This window comes from Diabrotica virgifera, chromosome 2 (assembly GCF_917563875.1).
Source record: "Diabrotica virgifera virgifera chromosome 2, PGI_DIABVI_V3a".
In the NCBI taxonomy this organism is placed as follows: Eukaryota; Metazoa; Arthropoda; class Insecta; order Coleoptera; family Chrysomelidae; genus Diabrotica; species Diabrotica virgifera.
Genome location: NC_065444.1, coordinates 113,055,371 through 113,080,282, shown reverse-complemented (window position 1 = coordinate 113,080,282; position 24,912 = coordinate 113,055,371). Strand labels below are relative to the sequence as shown.

At 34.4% G+C, this 24,912-nt stretch overlaps 1 protein-coding gene across 1 annotated transcript in view; it reads right to left on the bottom strand.

Moving 5' to 3' along the window:
• LOC126880193 (protein numb) overlaps positions 1-22,966 on the bottom strand; it is a 312,580-nt gene extending 289,614 nt beyond the window's left edge. The window contains exon 1 of the mRNA XM_050643972.1: positions 22,764-22,966. The gene's annotated coding sequence lies outside the window, so the exon portion shown is untranslated. The remainder of the gene's footprint in view (positions 1-22,763) is intronic.
• Positions 22,967-24,912: the final 1,946 nt, after the last annotated feature.

The window sequence follows — 24,912 nt, the reverse complement described above, 5'->3', positions numbered from 1 at the left end:
TTTAACATTATTCGATAACTCCACATCTCAACAATGGCAAGTCTTTCTTCAGATGCACCCGTGATTGTCCAGGCTTCTACTCCTTATAAATGGACGGAGAATACGTAGCAACTCAACTAATTAATGACTAATTAATTTTTAGATAATTCTACATACATATTACAACTATTTACAGATCATGTAGAAGAGGAATCTTAGTCTCGAGGGGAGTCTGACGAAGAAGAAGAGAATGAATATTTAAGCTCAGATGTGGATTTTGAAGAAGAAGTACAAGATTCGGACACATAATTAATTTAGTTTATAGTTTTATACTTTTCTACCTATATATTTATAATAATAAATTTGGCTTTTTTCTATCATATTTGCAAAATCTATTGTATAGTACGTATTTTTTTCTTCTTTAATTAAGAAAAATTAGAAAACTATGATATATAATAATTACTCTAACGTTTCGAGAAACAACAACATGGATATCTAAAGGTCACGTGATTTTTCTAGCTACAACAGAGGACGCAAACAGCTATCGATATACGATCTTTCTCACACTTCTGCTTACCTATAGCGCTTTTCATTTATATGCACGCGTAATTTGTTTAATCACCTGGCAGTTGGAAAATTCCAACAAAAAAACCTGTCTTTTTTAGAATATTTATTTTTAATATTTAAAAATACCCTGTCAAAATAACAATTGCACCTCCCTGTCCGGAAAGAATGTACATAGCTATGCATGTATAGTTGTATATTTTATACTCGTTAATAGTATGTACAGATTCAGATGAAATCTTATGAAGTTCAGATGCATCCCCTGAAAATAATCCTGGGGCGCCCATGCAAGTATCTTGCAGAGTTAAAATCGCCCTTAAATCGCCTGGCCTGTTTATTTTCTTTATATTTGAATATTTAAATTTACTTTAAAGTCACGTCAATGATATTTTTTGTAATGACAATTTTTACCCTTTTGTTTAACTTTGGGGGGGAATTTTGGGGAAAATAACCGCTACCCTCCAGCCAGACCGGCATTTTTGTATTAGGTTATCATGGAAGAGTCACCTGAAAAATTTTCAGGTTGCCTAAAATACCTACTCAAAAATGTCTCACAGCTCTTGGACCATCAATTAAGCAAATGCTCATAACGTTGCCCATTGACAATTTGACAATAAGGGCAATTGACAATTGAGGGCAACATTATGAGTTTTTGCTTAATTTATTGAAATAATTAAATTCAATTATTAGTTGATTACTTCTTTTTCATAACTTTGTTATTTTTTATTATCATCTAAATGGTAGAGAATACAAATTTGAAATTTTGCAGTTGTGTATAACTTTACACACCCTATCAAAATAGCTATCAAAATGACAGTGTTGCCATTTAAGAAAATCAACGATGACGTCATATCTCTAAATTGGGACACCCTGTATACATTATTATTATATGTCAAAAAGGACAATTTGATATACTAATCGACGGGTCTGAGCATTTTTCAAAAAAAACAGTTAGTATTTTAATTATTGAATATATTCCAAATTACAGATATAACTTTGTTATTTTCTATTATCTTGTAAATGGTAGAGAATAAAAATTTGAAATTTTGCAGTTATGTATAACTTTACAAACCCTATCAAATTAGCTATCAAAATGACAGTGTTGCCATTTAAGAAAATCGACGATGACGTCATATCTCTAAATTGGGACACCCTGTATACATTATTATTGAATGTCAAAAAGGACAATTTGAAATACTAATCGACGGGTCTGAGCATTTTCCAAAAAAACAATTAGTATTTGAGATATTGAATTTATTCCACTTTACAGACTCTCTCTGTATACACATACGTGTGTTAGATATGCCGATAGACACATTGATTGCCGGCACAATCTAATCTAAGACAATCTCATTACTGTCGTATTTATAACCGGAACTAATCAACCGAAGCCCTAGGCAAGATAGGTAGAAGTATATCTCATTTGTGGATAAGCGATAAATGCAATTACAGTGCATTTCGTGAAATAAAACATGCCTAAATGGCACTAATCGCATAAATTTGTAGATACATTGCGTTTGAATATACTGGATGGGTCAGAAGTTAGTTATCACTAAAAGCATACACAATTGTGTTTTCCCTATGGGTATTACTTATATTATAACCAAGTCGTTTAACACTATAAATTTTAGATGATGTATATTGTTCGTTGTCTGTTACTTAAAACTGCGAGTGTAAAAAAGCACGCTTGAAGAGATAGCGGAGAAATGATTAGAACGTAGAATATAGAACAGAAATAAGACTGGAAAGACAAACACATAAACAAAAGAAAATACAGGGGCAACACATCAATAAACAGTTTAAAGAAAAGATAAGCTTTAAAGAGAGAACTCGAACACAGAAAGTTTTAAAGACACAAAAAGGAAAGCTTTCAAGCCACAAACAAACTATAAAACAAAACTTATACTTAGGTTAAGGCTTATGATAAAGCTCTCTTAAACGAGAGAGTAGAAGTTCAGGAAATACCCCAGGCTGTGGGTGAAAAAACGTGATATAATTCAGGAATTTTTGAAACCTATCAGGTGTTGTAAAGGACGATGCCAGGAATAACTTATACTAAAATGTGACCAAAAATATTGTGAGCTTTTTTTTTAATTGCGATTTTCATTTGTTAAATTTGCAATTTTTAAAGATTTTTAATTTTGCAGCTTAGGATATTGATTCTAGAGAAAAACTTTTTGATAGAAAGTTGTAGTAAATTAAAAAACCTACAATTTGAGCTATGGTAAGTTTAATTTCGTTTATTGGTTATTACAAAACAGCCTGCGAAAGGTCCAAAATGGCCGTTTTTTACAATTGCGTTATTTATTGTACAAATAATTTTTTTTATTTTTTGAAGCTTTAAAATAAAGATCTTTCAATTCCAAACCTAAAAAAAATTGTAAGGCCGGATTAACGAATTTGTTGCTTAGATATTATAAATTGTTTATCCCAAGAGGTCAAATGTTGAAGGCTATAACTTTTTGAAAAAAAATCGTAGAGAGTTGGTGAAACATCCAATCTCCTTCTAAAGAGTCATATTTTCATATTCTGATGTAAATAAATGCGTAAAACATTTTTAAACCTCTAATTTTTGGGTTTGAAAATAAGGGGGCAAATTTCGTTATAAACATTTAGAACTGAAGCTGCCCAGTACATCCTATAAGTTTTAACTTACAGATTACTGTTGCTGAAGACGAAACGAGGATTTATAAAAAAATAAAAAATTTCTACGACCAACTGATGCCGAGCTAAATGCTGGGTTTGAAAATAAGGGGGCAAATTTCGTTATAAACATTTAGAGCTGAAGCGGCCCTGTACATCCTATGAGTTTCTAACTTACAGATTATTGTTGCTGAATACGAAGCGAAGATTTATAAAAAAAATAAAATAATTTTACAACCAACTGAAGCTGAGATAATTGTTTATTTTTTCTTAAATCGTAGTGCCTTTATTTATAACAATTAAGAAATTATTTTACAGTCATTGACTAAAGAAAGACTTATATTATCTTAAAATAAAAATTATTATAACTTAAATTACATTTAATTATTAAAAATTATTTTTAAAATCGGTGCTTTTGCGAGCGGCCGAATTTTGCAAATCGCCCGGCTCGCTTCAAATCCGCGCGCTCGGAAAATTTTTACTTAACTTGTATTAAATTTTGACCGAAACCAATTTAATAATATTACCATTATAATATACAGTATATTTACCACTGTATTTGTTTTTCTTGATAAACTTTTATATGTGAAATCTCATTTCTGAAGGAATAATATTACAAAAATGATACATATATATGAAATATATATATATAACTATATTTTTAATTTTTTCATTGTTATATAAATATAATAATAATAATGTTACTTTTTATTATACAATATAAAACTTTTTCTTCTTGTAGTGACTATCCGTTTTGGATGTTGGCGACCATCATGGCAATTTGGCAAACCCCATTTGGAAACTGAGAACCAGGAAGGCGAAGGATTACCTTGCTAGAAAATTTACTTACGTCGTTCAACACAACAACTACAAATCTTTTTAGAGCAGCAGTACCGATTTAGTGTGCAAGTACAGATTGCCATGATGGTCGCCAACATCCAAAACGGATAGTCACTACAAGAAGAAAAAGTTTTATATTGTATAATAAGAAGTAACATTATTATTATTATATTTATATAACAATGAAAAAATTAAAAATATAGTTATATATTTCATATACCTATATGTATCATTTTTGTAATATTATTTCTTCAGAAATGAGATTTCACATATAAAAGTTTATCAAGAAAAACAAATACAGTGGTAAATAGACTGTAATATAACGGTAATATTATTAAATTGGTTTCGGTCAAAATTTAATACAAGTAAAAATTTTCCGAGCGCGCGGATTTGAAGCGAGCCGGGCGATTTGCAAAATTCGGAAAAGTACTGATTTTAAAAATAATTTTTAATAATTAAATGTAACTATATTTTATAATAATTTTTAATTTAAGATAATATAAGTCTTTCTTTAGTCAATGACCGTAAAATAATTTCTTAATTGTTATAAATAAAGGCACTACGATTTAAGAAAAAATAAACACTTATCTCGGCTTCAGTTGGTTGTAGAAAATTTTTATTTTTTTATAAATCTTCGTTTACTCTCATAACTCTTTAGAAGGAGATTGGATGTTTCACCAAGTCTCTACGATTTTTTTTTCAAAAAGTTATAGCCTTCGACATTTGACCTCTTGGGATAAACAATTTATAATATCTAAGCAACAAATTCGTTAATCCGGCCTTACAATTTTGTTTTATGTTTGGAATTGAAAGATCTTCACTTTAAAGCTTTAAAAAATAAAAAAAATTATTTGTACAATAAATAACGCAATTGTAAAAAACGGCCATTTTGGACCTTTCGCAGGCTGTTTTGCAATAACCAATAAACGAAATTAAACTTACCATAGCTCAAATTGTAGGTTTTTTAATTTACTACAACTTTCTATTAAAAAGTTTTTCCCTAGAATCAATATCCTAAGCTGCAAAATTAAAAATCTTTAAAAATTGCAAATTTAACAAATGAATATCGCAATAACAAAAAAAGCTCACAATATTTTTGGTCACATTTTAGTTGAAGTTATTCCTCGCATCGTCCTTTACAACACCTGATAGGTTTCAAAAATTCCTGAATTATATCCTGAAATCGACCTATTTTTCACCCACAGCCTGGAGTAAAAGTTGGTCGAAACACTTTAGTGCGCTACTGAATGCAAAAAATGGAGGTGACAATACATAGCCAACAGAACTATCAGAAACTCAGAAGAGGAAACTGAACTATCAACTATTCAGCAATTCAGTGCAAACATCAGGAATGGCCAGAATAATTCTAAAGAGATTGAAATACCTACGTAAGACAGGGCTGCATTTTCTCCCCACTAATATTTAACATCTATTCGGAGTTGCATTTTAAATAAAGCATTGGCATTGGATACTGTTCAATGTATCAAAATTAATGGCGTCACTATTGATAATTTGAGGTACACAGATGACACAGGTTAATTATTGCAAATAGTTACGACGAACTTATATAATATATTAATTAAAATATGATTAATAGGCTTACAAGAACGTGTGATAAATATGAACTGAACCTAAACACCACAAACACAAAGGTCATGGTTGTCAGTAAAACGCCAATACAAGCAGAGGAGGTAACAGCCTATGGAAAACAATTGGAGAGAACCAGCAGTATTCCTTACCTTCGTTGTAATCTAATGAGAACTGGGACATGAGCAAAGAGATTAAAATACGTATAGAAAAAGTAAATCAATATTATCTGAAATTTTTTCAATTCATGATAGATGGCGCGCCGCTGTAATCACAGAAAAACATATACAGATCCAAAGTCTGCAAACTAATTTTTATGGTCTGAATAGTCTTTTAAGAATGTTTTGTAGAATCAGGTTGCTATGAATGGGGGAATGGGGGTTCCTATCACAGAGTTCAAAATTGTGGAAACGGTCTAATATCTCGAGAAATGCACTTTTAAATGAAAAACTGAAAAACACAGGTTTAATATTTTTCAAAAATCTATCGACACACCAAACACGATCCCGCTTTATGAATTTATTTTTGTGTTTTTTCGTGTTCAAAAAGTAGGGGGGGAGGGGAGATTTACAATCTTAAATATGAATTGGATATCTAATGTAAGCTGAGCAGCTTAAAGCTGGGCATTCACGGTCAGTCCATTTGGAGCCACGCCAAATGACTTCAGTCAAATGGATTGACGCCAAAATCATAGCCCATTCACTATCACTCCAAATTGGTTATCATGTCGTATTTGTAATGGTTCAGTGAAGAAGCACAATGTCGTATTCCGAAGATTGCCGAAGAAGAACTCAGCGTAGAATCATTGGGTGCGTTCGGACGACCATAGCGGCTGGCTGTCAGCAGAAATCGGCTGAGTGGTTGTATCCAGCCGTGATAGGGAAAGCTTAGTAAATCTCTCAGCGGCTGACTTCCAGCGGTGACGTCTGACAGCTACTGCTGGCTCAGCTGTCCAGCCGTTGTGGTCGTCCGAACGCACCTATTGGTAGCATGAACGAAAAATGGGCGTGGGTTTTGAGTGTTAGGACATTGACCCGAGGGTGGCGCAATGGCTTGACGCGGTGTTTCGCCACTCACGAGCAGACGGCATGATGGCTTGGCGTCAAGCAACGGCATGATGCGATGGATTTCGGAGCGAATGGAAATCCGGATTTTGGCATGACGCCAAAAAAGCTATCATGGTTCAACACTCACGATCAAATTTTGGCTGTATATCGCGCCATTTGACGCGATGGCATGACCGTGAATGCCCAGCTTTAGATATAAAATTTTTCCAGGCGTATAAATGTTGGTGCACCAAGAACACAGATGCAATCAGAATCAAAACGGCCTTTATCAAGGCCATTTTTGATGGCGACCTCAATTAATATTGAAGGATTATCAGCAGATAAAGAAGACCTATTGTCTAATATGTACAGAGAACATGGTGTCGATGTTCTACTGGTTCAAGAAACCCATAGAGGTACTGCAAGCCGCAGACCAAGGATTCGGGGTATGAATCTTATATTGGAGAGACCACACGACCAATATGGTAGCGCAGTCTTCGTCAGACCAGATATCGACGTAGCTTCCACATCTCTAACAGATCGAAATGACATCGAGATCCTCACAGTGGAGATAAACTCCTGTACAGTAACGTCAATCTACAAATCACCAAATGCTGACTTTGCTTTTGAGGAACCGAGTAACTTTCAATCACAGCAAATCAAATTCGTACTGGGTGACTTCAACTGTCACAGTGTCGCGTGGGGTTATAACGAAACAGATTCCAATGGCGAAGAACTAGAAAAATGGGCTGAAAGCATGAACCTAAAACTTATTCACGATCCAAAGCAGCCTGCGTCGTTCAACAGCGGAAGATGGCGTAGAGGTTACAATCCAGACAATATATTTGTCAGCGACAGAATTGGAGACGAGGTGACAAAAATCGTTGGAAGCGCCCTCCCAAAGACAGCACAGACCAATAATTTGTCTCTCCAGCTCGGCATATAGATACGAAATTGTTCCTTTCAAGAGAAGGTTCAACTTTACTAAAGCAAAATAGGAAAAATTCTCTGAAGCATTGGATCAAGAAGTTTCCCAGCTAGAACCTTGCCCTGATTCATACGATAAATTTGTAGAAATCGTAAAGCGAGTATCACGAAAATTTATCCCTAAAGGTTGTCGAACTGAGTACATAGCCGGGCTCAATGAAGAATCTAAACCCCTACTTAAAAGATATGAACAGCTATATGAAGAAGACCCTTTATCGGAAGCAACAATACAGGCTGGGGAGGAAATGTTACATGCGATATCCGCCAAGAGAACGGAAAGGTGGTGCAAGCTGGTCACGAGTCTGGACATGAAACAAAACAGCAGACGCGCCTGGAAGCTGATTCGGAATCTTGGCAATGATCCCGCTGATCCGGCAGTCAACATGACAGAAGTCACACCCGATCAGATAGCCCATCGTCTTCTAATGAACGGTAAGACGACATCAAGAAAGAACAAGGTGAGAGCTCAACGGAATATCGACGAAGAAAGAGATGTTCTAGGTACCTCTTTTTGTCTAGAGGAGATCAGAGGCGCGATCCATCAAATGAAAGATAATAAAGCTGCTGGCCTGGACGACATACGAACAGAACAAATAAAGAACTTTGGACTAAAAATCGTAGAGTGGCTCGTAAAAATGATGAATTGCTGCATCCGTACATTACAAATCCCCAAAATCTAGAGGAAAGCTAGAGTGGTAGCCCTCTTAAAACCAGGGAAGGATCCGGCGGATACAAAGAGTTTTAGACTTGTCTCTCTTTTGTGCCACCTTTTCAATGCATTTGAAAGAATGATACTGAACCGGATCGCTTAATATGTGGAGACTAAAATTATTCCAGAACAAGCAGGATTCAGACCCGGAAAGTGCTGCTGCAGTCAAATTCTTAATCTCACCCAACATATTGAAGACGGTTTTGAACGGAAAGAAATAACAGGAGTAGCGTTCATAGACATAACTGCCACCTATGACACAGTTAACCATCAACGGCTACTCGCAAAACTCTACGAAACTACAAAGGATTTCCGACTAACAAGGTTAGTGAAATGTCTCCTCCAGAATAGACGCTTCTACGTAATGCTCCAGTCCAAGAACAGTCAAAAAATGGGCTACCACAGGGAAGTGTCCTCGCGCCGATTCTATACAACATATACACCAACGACCAACCCATACACCAACAAACAAGGCAATTTATTTACGCTGATGATACAGCTGTGGCAGCTCAGGGAAGAACCTTCAATGAAGTCGAAGTGAAACTGACAGATGCGCTGGGAGACTTATCTCTATACTACGATAAAAACCATCTGAAACCCAATCCCACAAAAACCCAGGTATGTGCTTTCCACCTCAGAAACAAGCATGCCCGAAGGTCTCTGGAGGTGGAATGGCGTGGTCAGATGCTGGAACACAACGAGACGCAAAAATACCTTGGCGTCCGTCTGGATAGAATTCTGTCTTACCGATACCACTGTCAAGATGTCAAGAAGAAAGTAAGTGCCAGAAATAATATCCACAAGCTAACTAATACAAAATGGGGAGCACAACCACACACTCTCCGCACTTCTGCCTTAGCATTATGTTTTTCGGCCGCGAAGTTTGGAGCACCAGTATGGGCAAACTCTGCTCACGCAAAGAACGTCGACGTGGCTCTAAATGAAACGGTTCGTATAATATCGGGTTGCCTGAAACCGACACCTATCGAAGAGGTATACCCCATAGCTGGGATTGCTCCACCACCTACCAGGAGGAAGGTCACGTCAGAGGTAGAACGAAAAAAGCAGGAGACGGACCGAAGACACCCCTTATATGACCACCAAATTCAGCCAAGCAGACTAAGATCTCGGAAAAGCTTCCTGAAAACATCAAGATCCATCCACGAAGCGCCAGAGACGCGCCGAATACACCTATGGCAAGCGTCAGCTACCGCGACACATTTTCCTCCCTCAGAGGAAATGGCTGCTGGACACAATTTACCGTATCCGACTTGTAAAGCGTTAAACAGACTAAGAACCGGCGTTTCGCGTTGTGCTAGTAACCTAAAAAAATGAGGATACCAGGAGGACGATACCTTCGACTGTGGCGCGGTTCAGACTTCAGACCAGCCGACATCTACTATCATGCACAGAGATGAGAGAGACCTGCACAGAAGAAGACTTAATTATAGCAAATGACAGGGCCATCTATGTGGCCAACCTTTGTAAATACAGATTTTAAAGTTGTTGGTGTTCCGGACACGGAAAGTAAGTAAGTAGGCGTATAAGGGGTGTGTCAGTTTGGAAAATTAATTATTTATTTACTTTGAAAACAACCAATTCAAGCAATTGAACTTCGTAAGTCCTAGGTTTTCACCCAGCGTTACCCGACGTAGAACCGGAAGTCGATATTTGTGTAACTTTGCGTGGAATGATATTTTTGATTTCACTAATTTTGAGTCATTTTTGTCAAACTTCCGGTCATCACTTTTTAACCGGAAATGATATCAAAACTAGAAATAAATATTCGAGCTCGACTTTTCTATACTCGTCGTTCGAATATAACATGTACTATTTCTGCAACTATAATGTGACATTTCTGGTTATAATTTTTTAAAACCGGTGTAGACACCGGAAGTATATATTTGTTCTCATCTTGTTAAGGCGCGTCAAATAGTATATCGCTTGTACTTACTATTTCGGTAACTTTAAAACAGGACTTCTGGCATTTGGTTGCAACTATGGAACCGCAAGTCAGAGGAAAAATTTTTCACCTTTAGAACCATCTTTGAGTTATAAGCTCTGATTCGACACCTCATTTGTCATACTATCTATTCTAATATCGGAGGTGTTGTGTTTATTTGCGCACAGAGAGACAGGGATAAATTCAAGGTTATCACATTTTAATGTTGTTCAATAGGCCAAAACAAAATTATTTCTTCTTTGCTAAATACATAGTTACGACAGAGAACAACGACCACAGTTACGATAAGTTTTTGTTAGCTTTAGTAAGATGTCCATTCGCCATCTTACTACTAATTGATTAAATTCTAGACTCTAATAGAGTAAAAAATAAATATAGAAAATGTGAGTCCACACTCAGGCCCGGATTGGCCCGCCGGCCCACCGGCCCTCGGGCTGGTGCGCCTTTTGCCTTGGTTACTATCTATCCATTAAAAAAATTAAACGCTGAAAATTTTTTTTAACTGTTACACAAAATTATGATGCAGCTACCATTCCCCTAAAAAACGTTTCTACTTGCTTGTGATTTCGCCGTTTGGCACCAGAAACCTACATAGTGAAGCCAGTGGGTACAACAAAATACCAGATATCAGATAATCAAATAACGTGGCTATTCGGTCGCCTTTCGTGGGTATCAATATCCGCTCCGAGGACGCGCAGCGCCCTCGAAGAAGATTTTTACGATTCGGGCGCCTTTCGTAGGTATCAATGTCCGCTATTTCTGTTATAATAAATTGCTTAGATGCGATGCACGGCGCCCTCGAAGACCATTTTTACGATTCGGGCGCCTTTGTGGGTATCAATATCTGCTCCGAGGACGCGCGGCGCCCTCGAAGACAATTTTTACGATTCGAGGGCCTTTCGTGGGTATCAATATCCGCTCCGAGGACGCGCGGCGCCCTCGAAGACCATTTTTACGATTCGGGCGCCTTTCGTAGGTATCAACATCCGCTGTTTCTATTATAATAAATTGCTTAGATGCAACGCACGGTGCCCTCGAAGACTATTTCTACGATTTGAGCGCCTTTCGTGGGTATCAATTTCCGCTGTTTATATTATAATAAAAAGCTTAGGTGCAACGTGCGGCTCCCTCGAAGACCTTTTGTGGGTATCAATATCTGCTCCGAGGACGTGCGGCGCCCTCGAAGACCATTTTTAGGATTCGGGCGCCTTTCGTAGATATCAATATCCACGGTTTCTGTTACAATAAATAGCTTAGATGAGACGCGCGCCTATTTTACGATTCAGGAGCCTTTCGTAGGTATCAATATCCTCTAATGTAAAGACTGAAATAGTTTTGTACACACTTATGACAACAGGTAAAAGGGGGAGAAGTGTACTTTTGAAGTGTGTAAAATAAATAATTCTTAGCTGAGCGCTTTCGGCTAGCCATCTTCGGAGCTATGATCAAAAAGGTCAAAATACCACTATGAAGAGAGATGGATTCCATGTACGATATAAAATACTTCTGTTTCTCATGTAGTTTTTTATTGGTTGGAAAAAACCTTTTCTGTCTGTTTAAAAAATTGTTCAATTTGCTGTTGGTTATTTTTGTATCCAGAAAAGTTAAACATCAAGAACGAGCACAAAGGACTTTCACACGAAAAATTACATTACATATAAAACGAATATTTGATCATGGTAAGGTCAAAAAAACCCTACCATTTGAATAGTACGGTGTCAGATAGCAGAATCTGCTATCTGACACCGTACTATTGAAGTACCTTCTATTGAATACCAATGATCATGATTTTTGATCAACGTTTTTGAACCAGTAGATTCTTCTGTAGAAGCAGTTGAAAAATTAGTCACAATTTTCGAAAATTTGTTTGGAGTCTTTAGAGAGTACCAAAGAGTCTAACGGAATAAAAGGGAAACTGGGAAACTGAAGCTTTATTTTTGTGGCATCTTACTATAATTTACTATTGCCAATAAAAATCGTAAATTACTTTGTGGTTTTAAATTATTATTAAACTTAAAAAAATTCACAAGTAATATTAATTTACTTTACATGTAGGCCTGGATACCGCGTACCAAAAAAAAGGTGACTAATAGCAAGCTGAAAATTTGGTAACAGGTTAACGGTGTCTAATCGGACAAACTTTAATGTACGGGAACACTGGAACAGGGGAAGTTTTAATTGTGGAACAAGTTAAAAATTTGAAACGTCAAACTTCCAACTGATTTGTTGTCCTTTCGTTAAACTCTCATGCAAAAATCAGACTGCTATTTTTTATCACCAACATAATTTCTGTCATTTAACATGTTCTACGTGTCGGACTTATTAAAATGCCCAGTTGGTAATAAATACCAGTCTGAATATGGATGAGAGTTTAATGAGTGGGTAACAAATTAATTGGAAGTTCTGTCTGACCAAATACATGTGACAGTTCTCGTAGTCTGACGTTTCAAATTTTTAACCTGTCCCATAATTAAAACTACCCCTATTCCAGTATTCCCATACATCCAAGTTTGTCCGACTAGACACCGTTAAACTATTAACAAATTTTCAGCTTGCTATTTATCAACTTTTTTTGGTACGCAGGATCCAGGCTTAATGCACTACGATTTCAAAAAAGTTTGATGCAAAAGATTAGAAGGGGGGTCTGGCGCCTTTGTTTAGAATTTGGGTTGGCGCCTTTTTTAGAATTTGGGTTGGAGCCTTTTTTATGAGCCAGTCCGGCCCTGTCCACACTATTGCGGAATTACCTAATAGATGGAATACCGTTATGCCTACTACAGAACTTTCGGCCTTCAATGATTAACCACGCAAATATTTACCTTGAATTGTTTCTTTACTTATTGTCAATCCTTAGATACGATAATTGTAATTTCAATAATCACTTTACAAAATCGTTTAAATTTTTGCGGAAGTTAGTTTTTTATCAATAATTCGATAACACTCCACTTCCACTTTTAACATTTAGTGCAGTCAATGAGAGTATTTGGCTCCGAATTCTGTCCTAATGCACCAATTTGCTTGATATTTTCACACTAGGAAATAGCTCAAGAAGCAAAGTCTACGATAAATACGCTTTTATATTGGGGGTGGTTCTTACTCAGTGCCGGATTAACCATTAGGCGAAGTAGGCACTTGCCTAGGGGCCTCGGCCCCAAAGGGGGCCTCGCAGGGCCCAAAATGAAAAAATAATAATTAGATAAATATAAAAATTATAAATAGGTATGTTGAAAAATTAAAATTATGTTGAAACATTAAAATATCGCGCAATTCCATAAAAGTGATGGTGGACGTATAAAACTACATTACAATGCATACTTTTGTTCACTTAGAAAGCCCATTTTGTGAGAATAACGCCGTTTGCTAGAAGGAACGGTACTGCCTGTCAGTCTTCACGGTTTCTTAGAAAAGTAGTAAAAGTAGCAACAAATGAGTCAGCGCCCCCTTGCTAACTTCTTCTTCATTACCTATGCCTTTCGCTACATGTCAGGCATATACAATGGTCTCCAGCCAGACTCACGTATCTAAGATTAACAAACTATTGTAATTTACATTTCTTGTGCCGCACACTCGCTTTAGTTGGAGTGAGTGCTGCTAAAAGTTGCGTTGGAGCCGTTTGAGCAATATCGTATTTTGGATTTGTTCAGTCCGTGTACAACTTTTTTTCAGCCTCTACCCAACGTTGGGAAGCTACGATCAAATGCTTTAAATGCCACTCAACTAAGCGATCCCATTCGCCACGATCTTAACCTTCTCCTTAAAAGAACAAGCAGCACTAGATGGACTGCAAGGGCTGATGCAACAAGAGCTTTGTCTAAAGGTTACAACGCGTTCAAATCTGCTCTCATACTCTTGGTGAAGACCCTAATCAGAAAGCTGAAACACTTCATGAGGCTAAGTGTTTGTTGAAAGAAATGTCAAAACAGAAACATTCATAATGAATGAGTTTTGGGCAACAAGTTAGGAAGTCATCAACGCTGTCAGTAAATCATTACAGAGAGAAGAGATTGAACTTGATACTGCAGTTCAGCTTCTTAATTCACTTTTCGAATTCTTAAAAGCACAAAGAGATAATTTTGCTTACTACGAGTAGACCTCCTGCGATCTACAATACTCTGAGTATTTCGACGAGAGTAAACAAAACGCGAGCAAGAAAACTACATTTTGATGATGCTAATTCCAATGAAGTTTTTCTACAGGGTGGAGAAAAGTTAAAGGTTGAAACGAATCCACCAATTTTGGATAAACTAATTATTGAGCTAAATCGGCAGTTGACAGCTTACGAGTCAGTGAACTCAGTATTTGGTGTTTTGTGTGTTTTTCCAAAAACTGAGTGATACTTGAATAAAGGAGTGTGCTTCAAAACTACATGAAAATTATACTGATGATATTGAACCTGAAATTTAAGATGAACTACTGCAGTTCAAATATTTTATAGTCCATCTTCAGGACTTATAACGAACACAATTTATTCCTGCTTCATAGTCTTTTTGGGTTATTTATGAGAACAAATTCGAATCGAAGTTTCGAAAGTTGTCAGCAGTAGCTTTTAAGATTTATCTTACGCTAATGATTACAAATGCAACAGGCCAACGGTCATTTTTAAAAATGGAAATTATTAAAAGCTGTCGCCGTTCAACAATGGCACAAAACAGACTATGCATTTCCCTTAATTATGGCTATTGAGAAGGATGTGCTCGAAAATTTTAAATTTGAAGATATTTTAAGTAGTTTTGTTTCTATGAAACTCAGAAAAGTTGCTTTATTTATTATAAGGCTTTGAAAACACAAACTAAATTTAATACATAATTATTTATTACTACATAATTACGTAATAAGTATGTAATAGTATATTATTAAACGAGCATGCAGTAATGGATATTCCTCACGATGATGAAGTTTCCGACACGAGCCGAAGGCGAATGTTGTTATTCATCAGAGTGAGTAATAGCCATTACATGTGAGTAGAAAACTATACTTTTCTACGACATTGTTTTTTTCATTAGTAGAAAAATTATTTTATTTACTTTAAAATGAATCGTCCGTTTATCGATAGATAATTATAACAAAAAAAAAACTAAAATAATGTTTTATTGCTTTAAAATTTAAAATATCTTTGAATAATTTTTGTTTTGATTTAAGCAAAATTATACATATAAATAAACAGTTTCTTGACTATTTCTTTGTTTTATTTCTTCAAGCAACACGTTTTAAAAAATGAAACAAAAATTTAAATTGAAGTCTACAAAATGTCGACTAATATATCAAAGGAATACCGCTCGGAGATAGAGGGGTTATCTGAGATTTTGCAGAGAAAAGACAAAAGTTTCTTGAGAGGCCTCCTAGCTTGGGTTGCCTCACCCCTTCTCATGGGAAGAAAATTTTTTGGTCAAAATAATCACGAAAGGGGTTAGAAAACCTAATTCGAAGCAAACTCGTATATACATCTTTTTTTTAAACTCAATACTTTTTTAGTTATTCGTGGTTGAAAAGTTGCCATTTTCATTGAAAAATGACTGTTTTTTTGTGAATGTTTGACTCGGTGCATTCAACACGAAATAACAAAAATGATCTATTTTAGGGGTATAATACTACGTACACATAATGTAGTGCATGAAAAGACCTTTAAACTGGGCACTATTAAATGTCGATTGCATTTAAACTAAGCGAGATATGGTGTAAAAAAAGATTGATGACTTTTATATTTTAAGAAAAAATCAGCAGAATGTTTAACCTCGCATCCACTGGAATTTAAATACATCGTTTTCCTTCTACAATATCTTTTATTTTAATATTATTTCTATGCTCAAACAGTTGGACTGGTTTAAAATGCATGGTTAAAAAATAACATCAAATTATACAATGCGTTTTTAAATTGTCTTAAAAATTTAATTTTTCTCCGTATAACTCGAAAATAATAAGAGATAAGAAAAAAATTATTTAGTACAAAGCTGTAGGATTTTTATTGATAAAACTTTGATAATTCTTTTTTCATTACTACAGCATAAAAGCTGTCAGATAGTTAGTTGATAGCACGAGTATCCCTTTCTTGCGGTCCTTAATTAACCCTTTAATTTTTAAAAACTAGAGATTTTGAATTAATGTGATTAATGTGGTTTTATAGTCTTTTAAATTTCCTTTAAAATAAACGGAGTAATTGTAACTTTTTTTTTCAATTTTGGAAAATATACGAATTTTGGAGCAGATGTGAATGGGATCTCGGTATACCGACTACTCACTTTTCACAGATGCTAATGAAAAGTACTGCTGTAAAATTGGCTTCACTCCTACCTATGTACGTTAGATGCATTGATTAGGCGAGTAGGTACATTAAGAGAGTTTATTACCAAATTCAAATTTGGCTAGGCGAGAAAACTCTCTACCCAATTAATTTTGGATGGAATAATGCTGATAATGCTATTTGCAGCTCACAAAATTGCATAAATCACTTGTGCCGCAGGATTACCACAAATAATTTTTTGTCACTACGAAAAAGGATGCAGCATGTACCATGTCATACGCCTGCAGTAATATCGGGCTTTTTTAAAGCTACATGTGGGGGATGTGCAGGTGTTAACTGCCAAAACAGTGCTCCAATCTCTGACAAAGATGAGGAAGGAACGAATGTCAGTGGCAACAGTGATGTCTAAGTGGGTACATGACTGTTTTTCTTTAAATGTATAAAATATTTTTACGTATTTTTCTATACATCTTTTGTATTAGTTTTATTATTTTTTTGTGCAAAGTTTATTTTTTCTCTACTTTTATATTGTCCATCACGAGGGTTAGTTTTATGGGATGTAAAATTACAAAAATATATTTTTATTGTAAATGACAAAAAGTAGCAATGTCGTGTAAATAAAGAGATAAATAAATGATGTTCCAATGTATTTTTCATTTTTTGTTTATAAAGATAAGGGTTGGTTTTAAGGGTTGAAAAATGAAAAAACGAAAAATAACATGGACACAAAATAACGATTTAAAATTGACTTAACCTGGGATCGGTCGGGCCATTAGAAAAATCAAACGTTTTATCCTTTTCCGTGATAAATTGATGAAACATTTTGCAACATAACTTTCCATCCGTAAATGCCTCGAGGAAGAGTATAGGAATGCGTAGGTATTTTTTTTAATTTTTTTTTTAATTTTTCTTATTTAAAAAAAATTGTGGAATTTATGGCTTTGACGAGAATGAATTTGCTTTAATAATTGTTAGAAATAAATATTTTAACATAACCAGTACATAAAAATACATACTTACTATAAAATAAAAATTTGTTTTAATCGCATTGTTAAATTTAATCTAACCGCGCGACCGATTACGTGAAAGAAAGAGCGCGACTGTTCCCGGGTTAAATTAATTAAAAATATTAGCAAATATTTTTTACACATTTTATTATCAAATTGGGTGGCTTATATTATAAGGGTTAAATTATTTGGGCAACCAACAATAATGTCTTAAACTATAAAACTACCTTTATTTAACTACATGAAACGCTTTTAGGTCTAAAAAGTACTTTGATTTAAGAGACAACTAACTAGTGTTATTCAATTTTGGAAATAGGGGTAGTTTTCGCCCTAAAAAATAATAAGCGCTTATCGGCAAAGGAAAGACTTTGAAGTAAGAGGTATAGTCGAGGAAATGAAACTGAAAAAATGGCAAAACCTCGCAATTTTTTCGTTCAGCATCGATTTGTACAAAAATTTGGGATTAGGCTCATTTCACTCTCTAGTTCATTTTCTATATTGAGCCGTTGTACGCTTTTGGTTTTTTAACGGTGAAAACTACCCCTAATTGTAAAAATTATATAATAACATTTTAAACTTTAATATTGTTAACATTTGGTTCTTATTAGTCACATAATGATTGTTTTATGCTTTAAGATATAATATCATAATATTTCAACCCTTAAAACCACACTTCTTGGAGCTATAATATATAAAAATTTACTTATTCTAAAAGAATAATTTCGGCTTGCATCAATTTACATAAAATTTTGGGATTAGGATCATCTCACCTTGTACTTCATATTCTATATCATGCTCAACGGCGTTGATTATTTTTAGGGGTTTAAACTACCCCTTATTGTCAAAAATTAAATAAAAACATTGTAAACTTTAATATGGGTAAAATTTGGTTTTGATTGGTTAAATGATTATTTTATGCTTTAGTAGGATATATCACAATATTTCAACCCCTAAGAACCAGCCTTAATAACATTGCACATTTTATATGTAAGTAGATAATTTAATAGATCTATACAGAAAAAAAATAAATAGAAAAAACTACACACTACAGTACTCGGGACATGAAAAACAAGGTCAATATGGAGTTGCTTTCATAATTATGGGAAAAATAAAAAATAACATTATGCAATTTAAACCAATAAATGAACGTATGGCTTACCTGAGAATTAACGCCAAACCATTTAATATATCAATCATAAACGTATATGCCCCAACTGAAAGTGCTACTGCGGAGGAAAAAGACAAATTGTATGAGGAACTCGAACGAGAAATGGAGAAGTTACCTAGAGAAGACACAATACTGGTAATGGGAGATTTTAATGCCCAAATAGGTAAGGAAGACTACATTAACCAAGTAGCAGGTAAGCACACAATACACGAAAAAACTAACGACAATGGCCAACGATTATGTAATCTAGCATCTAGTACCAATATGATTATCGTTAGTACAAAATTCGAACATCCCAAATACCATAAAGTGACGTGGATTTCCCCAGACCAAAAAACATGGTCACAAATAGACCATATTCTGATTACAAGAAGGAAGCAAACATCGGTAACAGACGTGAGGTCCTACAGAGGTGCACATGCAGACACAGACCATTTTATGGTGACTGCAAAAGTAAGACAAAAAGTCAAAAGAACACTAAAAAACACGACAACAAAAAATAAATGGCACGTAGAAAAACTGAATACTCCAGACATAAGGATTAAATATGCTGATGACATGAACAAAAAACTGAAGGAACAATCTAAACCTACAAAGGATATAGAAACAGAATGGAGAAATATAAAAAAATGTATAAATGAAACAGCGGAAGTACACGTAGGGATAAAAAGAAACAAAAAAAGACAAGAATGGTATAATGAAGAATGCCATAAAATGTTAAAAAAGAAGGTAGAAATGAGACAAATGTGGATAAGAACAAATAGACAGGATTATAGGGAAGAATACAATATAATAAGGCATGCATGTAAGAAAAAAATAAGGAAAATTAGACGTGAGTGGTTGGATGATAAGATAAAAGAAATAGAAAAAGAGAGTAAGAACAGAAACACAAAAGAATTCTATAAGAAAATTAGTGAGCAGAACAAAACGTTTAAAGGAAAGATAAAAAGCATAAAAGATAAAAATGGAAAAGTATCAGAAAACGATGAAGAGTATAAAGAAATTTGGACTAACTATTTTAAAGAATTATTAACAGAACAACAAGATCAAGACCTAAATGAAAACAGAGGAGAAGAGACAATGATGTTAGGAAACCAGCTACAAATACCAACAAAAGAGGAAGTTGAGGAAATTATTAATAGCAGCCGTAATGGTAAAGCCTCAGGATCGGACTGTATCAATATGGAGCTTATAAAATATGGTGGTGAAGAATTAAAAGATAGATTATACAATTTAATAAAAGACATATGGGACGAAGAAAAAATGCCGGAAGAATGGTACAAAGGACAAATTATCACGATTCATAAAAAAGGAGATCAACAGATGTGTAAAAACTACAGAGGACTGACGCTATTAAACACAGCATATAAAATCATGTCCGCCTTAATACAACGAAGACTGACCGAAGCTACCACGAATATCATAGGACACTATCAATGCGGATTTGTTAAGGGAAAGTCTACAACAGATGCCATACATACAGTTAAACAAATTATGGAAAAAGCTCATGGATATAAAATAGAAATTGAACTGCTTTTTATAGATTTTCGACAAGCATTTGATACAATAAATAGATCAAAACTAATGGTAGCTCTGAAAGAAATGGGAATACAACATAAATTAAGAAGATTAATACAAATGACAATGAGTAGAACTGTAGTTAGTATAAAAACTCAAGTAGGCGACACAGAAGAATTTGTCATCAATAAAGGGGTGAGACAAGGAGATTCATTATCAGCAACTCTGTTTAATCTTGCCCTAGAATACGTCGTCAGGAAGATCAACAAAGGCACCCTCCGAACGAGAGAAGGACAAATAATAGCATACGCTGATGATATTGTGCTAATAACAAAAAATAGAAAAACAATGGAACGAATGTTAAACGAAATGGTAACAGAAGGAAAAGTAATGGGTTTAAAAATAAACCAAGAGAAAACCAAAATAATGAGATTTGACAAAAACTTTGAAAACAGAAAGGTTAGAGTAGGAGAATACACTTTTGAAGAAGTCGAAAAATTTAAATATTTAGGAATATTAATAACAAACAATGGAGAAAGAGAAACCGAAATCAAAGAAAGGATTATTACAGCAAATAAGAGCTTCCATGCAAATAAAAAATTACTTAAAAATAAGTTATTGAGTAAGAAATCAAAAATGAAAGTATACAAAACAATAATTCGACCGACGATGATGTATGCAGCCGAAACTCTTAGCATGACAAAAAAACAAGAGGAAAACCTTAGAATACAAGAAAGAAAAATACTAAGAGCAATATTAGGACCAATAAAAATAAATGACAATGAATTTAGACAAAGAACGAACCTTGAGTTACTGGAAGAAATTGAGGAGGATATAGTATGTAAAATAAAACAGCAAAGAGCAAAATGGCTAGGACACATATGGAGATCCGGATCAACTACGACGATATACTCAATATTGGAATGGACACCAGCTGGCAAAAGAAGACGTGGAAGACCAAGATCTACATGGTTACAAGAAGTAGTAAGTGATCTCAACAATGCGGGCATACGACATTGGAAAGGGAAAACCAGAGACAGGAAAGAGTGGAGAAAAATAACAGAGAAAATTAAATAACGAACATGAGGACTGATCTACCTCAAAACATAGATCTAGAGAGCGTAAGCGGCGTAACCCCTAAAGGGGTGTTTAGCCACTATATATATATACAGAAAAAAAAGTAGAATTAAAAAATTACAAAAACAGAATTACAAAACTGGGGTCGCGACCTCCCCCCAGACGATAATAGATATCAATTCAATAATCCTAAAAAAACCGAGAGCCGCCAAACAAAAAAGTTTTATGCTAATCCAAAAAATAATTGAAAACCCACTTATCCTAGGGGTGGTAAGACTAAGTGACCTTGAATTAGAGAAAAGTAATTAAATCGCCCTCAAGATCCATGATACCCATCTCCAAATTCTGGATCCGCCACATATTGATGCTGAATATATTCGTGAATATGATCTTTGTATACTACAAATAAACAATCAGGACCGGCACTAACGGGCCTGCAAGGGATGCACTGCAGGAGGGCGCACCTGTTTGGGGGCGCCAAAATGATTTTTTTTCGGCTGGTGTTATACAAAATACTAATTTAAACAAATTCTATTCTAGTTTTGCAGACGGGCACCTTATACCCTAGCGCCGGGACTAATAAACGGAACACCCAAAACACTTTTACACATACACAATTTTAGAAATTTACGTTGGCTTTGCTAATTATTTTATGAAACAATATATAATTTAATTATCAATAACAAATTTCGTAAAAAATGTAAAGGTCAATTCTATTTCAAAACCATAGTTTGCGAAATATTTTAGTACGTCCCAATAAAAAAAGAATGTAATCAAAAAAGCCATTCGGGGACCTACCTGGGATAGCAAGGGATATTATCCCTTTAAAAAGTTCACATCGCGATACAGAAATGCTCCCTGTGTTTAATTTACCTCACACAAACCTTCAAGGAGGTTCCCACTATCCGTGAAATTTAAATCCGATCAAAGCAAAAAAGCAACCTTTGCTATGACGTCTACACAAAACCACGTGGGCAAAATACACCCCTTTTCTAACCCTTCGCGACAGACGGAGACGACACTATGTCTAATCAATACACAGATAATTCGAAACCAGCCCAATTTGTGATCCGTCCGTATCGCCAGACGACGAGGAACGAGAAACGTCTACTTCCAGGCAAGTAAAACCGTGGATTACTAACAACATAAATGAATATAACAATGCAATTTAATAGCTTAAAAAATCGCTTAAGCGGAGTAAAGGTGTCAATTCGCGTATTGCACATGGCCTTGTTCCCATAAGAAACAATATATTGTTATAATAACTACAGTTACACATTTAAATAGAAACTAGTCCATCCCTTGACTTTATTTATGTTTCTCCACTTCCGGCTAGTCAGCCTTGGTTGCTGTGAATTAAATTAGCTTGAGATAAGATTACATGGCACAATTTAATGGATTATCACCAATAATACAAACACCTGTGCTAAAACTTACCTATATTTCGCAGGACTGGGTAAATGTCATAACATTATGTGGCTTATAAACCATTGTAAGGTCCAGACAGGATATTTTGATGGCGCTTTTTACGGTGGCACATAATACTGAACAAAAAAATACTGTTTTGAAATACTGGATATTAATTATTTACCGGAAATATCGAAATACCCAATGGGTAACTAATCCTGCTACGGCGATTTGATATGAACTAGATATAAAATATTTTCTCTTAAGATTTTCCCTATTTTGAGAATGTTTGACTGGTTGGAAAGAGATAACTCTATACAAAATATTGGGTAACAACAGGAATAATCATACCGACGTGTAGTTAAAACAATAAGTTAAATGTTGCTGACCGCACGCAGATTTCAGTCTCTTTATCCTTGTCTTTTGCGTTCGGTGATTTACCCTTCTAACAACAAGCAGGAATCAGGAAACTAAAAACGATGAATTTGGCGCCATCTATGTACCACTGACTAACATTAATGTGCTTATTTTTGTGTTTGGACGAAAAACTCTATTAAGAGGATTAGTACAAGTAATTTTTCTCGCAGCAGTGTACAGGGTTATTCACTATATTTTGACCCCCCTGTAAACTGCTTTATTTACAGAATTAGAAAAAAATGTAAAATACAAAAGTTATTCGATTTTTAAATTATGTTTTTTTGACATATATGTCATACTAGTGACGTCATCCATCTGGGCGTGATGGCGTAATCGACTATTTTTTTTAATGGAAATAGGGGTCGAGTGCTAGCTCATTTGAAAGGTTATTCAATTCCCTATTCAGTAATATAAACATTAACATGATTAATTATACAGGGTGTCCAAAAATAATTTTTTTAATTAAATTAATTGACACAAAAAGAAGAATGTATATAATTTATTTAATTCAAAATACATTATACTCCTGTCAGAAAACAGAAATAAATATTTATTGAACAAATAAACATTACTTTTCACTTACATTCAATGTTCAAGCTGCCTCCCATCTGCCTCTTGAAAGTTTGAACATTGAATTTATAGTCTAGTAAAATAAAATTACACTACATGTAAATCAAAATGTAAATTCGTACAGGTTAAAACAAATTTTATATCAAAGTTTAGGTGGGTACAAAAGATATTTTCAAAAAAGTATCCAAATCATAAAAGGGGATCATTGTTTAAATAATTAAAAAGGGGTCATTTTTGCAAAAAAATTACTTTTTTAACTGCTGAAGTCATTCAATTACTAATGAAGGTCTACAGAATTATTTTCTGCAAAGTTGAAGGAAAATATTTCACATAAGACTTACTAAATTAAATTTGACCCCCTATTTATTTAAATAATTATACATAAAACTTTAAAAACAAATTTCAAAAAAATATTTTTAGCGTTTTAAATAAGCACTATAAAATATATTATTTTACTAGAGAAGTTGCGCTATGTTATCAGTATTAATTGAAAAAAAAATGGTCCAAAAATATTTAATATTTTTTGAGATATTGAGTTTGTTTATTAAATGTTACTCTATTTTCAATTGCAAAAACGCGGTTGTTGCCAAAGAAATATTCACCTGTATTAAACCTTATTATTTTTATTTTTATGTATATTTTCGACAAATGTATAGATACATTCAAATTTCAATTAAACTTCCCCCTAAAATGACATTTGAAAATTATTCAAATTTGTTTATAACTTGTTTTTTTAATAACGTCGCGGAGATTAAATATTTTGAAATGCCGTTTCCATAATTGACCATTCCAAATCACGTGATATAATATGGCCGGCAGTGGGCAAAAAATTAATAATATAGGGTTTACATCAGTTTTTGTAAGGAATATCCTGTTTGGTTTTGTTTTTTATTGTTAATTGTGCACCGAAATTGTGATAGCAAATAAATATAAACTAGTTTATCGCCTACAGAACTGAATTATCCCATAGTAGTTATTGACACAAACTGGTAACTAATATGGGATAATTCAGTTCTGTAGGCGATAAACCACTTCATATTTAATTTGTTATCACAATTTCGCAGATTTTCCTACACAATTAACATAAAAAAAAAACAACCAAACAGGATTTTCTTTACAAATTAATGTCGATGTAAGGTTAGATTTTGCCCACACCCGGCCATGTTTGACGTTTCATTGGAATGCCTAATTG